The 1,142-nt window shown below is 34.3% G+C and overlaps 1 non-coding gene across 1 annotated transcript; it reads right to left on the minus strand.

Moving 5' to 3' along the window:
- Nucleotides 1-498: 498 nt before the first annotated feature.
- LOC142437782 (small nucleolar RNA SNORA22) lies at nt 499-632 on the minus strand. Its single transcript, XR_012782302.1, has one exon. It is a non-coding gene; the product is annotated as a small nucleolar RNA SNORA22 (small nucleolar RNA).
- Between the last annotated feature and the right edge of the window lie 510 nt (nt 633-1,142).

Here is a 1,142-nt window from a genome sequence, read left to right on the forward strand (position 1 = left end):
TAAGCATTAAGAAAACATATATACGAAAGAGTTCACTTAAAATATTAAATGTCGTTTTTTGTCTTGAGTGGAGTCGGTGTATTGTTTCTGGTCGCTGATGGTGGAGCTTGCTGGCAAAGACACAGAGACCTTGCAGACTGGGGTGAAAAGGGAGGGACACCACGGACAACAGGTCCCCTCTTCCAGTAAAACTGTTTGTCCATAGACTCATTAGAAAAAAAACGCATTAAATTTCTTATTTACATGATGGACAATCAGAATTGTGTGGTTTTTGGAGATTTTTTTAGTGATATGAGAACACAGATGATACATATTTTTAATCTATGAGGGATTTTGTCACCAGCAGGGTTACCATTAATATATGACACATTCTATTTTGTATAAACTAAATAATAATGAGAAAAAACTTCAATTTTATCATATTGAAACTAATAAAAAAGATCTCCTGGATATAATTAAGCAAGAGAATGTGTAGTATTTAGTCATATATATATTTTAAGATATGCTGGCCTTTTGAATACATCTGAAAGGATGAACGTGCCTTTCCATGCACAGGAAAAGACCAGACATTGTTCTAGCACAGTGCCAAGGCCAAGGGAACTACAAAGCACACTTGGGTGTTCACTGTGTGGTTAGTCATATATTTTATCACTCTGCATTGGTGACAGTAGAACAGAAACATATCCTTTGAATTTCCTGTTTTGCATATTTCTTGAGTCCTGGTGGCATAGTGAGTTGGTCTTTGAGTTGCTAATCTCAAAAACAGTTCAATTCTTCAGTTTTTAATTAAAAAAATCATTTTACCAGGGGCTTGTACAGCTCATCACAATCCATACATCAATTGAATCAGGCATGTCTGTACATATGCTGCTTTCATTCTTCAAATGAGTAATATAACATGATAAAATAACTATACTAAAACAAGAAAAGGACACCTGAAACTGAGATATGGAATAATGGAGACACTGACACCAAGGGTTCAAATAGAAAGTAAATGTTTAGGTAATGATGATGGCCACGTATGTACAAATATGCTTGCTACAATTGATGTATGGTTCAGTTTAAGAGCTGTACGAGCCCCCAATAAATGATCATAAATATAAAAATAAATTAATCAATTTAAAAAACCACGGGAAAAAAAA

This window comes from Tenrec ecaudatus, chromosome 1 (assembly GCF_050624435.1).
Source record: "Tenrec ecaudatus isolate mTenEca1 chromosome 1, mTenEca1.hap1, whole genome shotgun sequence".
NCBI lineage: Eukaryota > Metazoa > Chordata > Mammalia > Afrosoricida > Tenrecidae > Tenrec > Tenrec ecaudatus.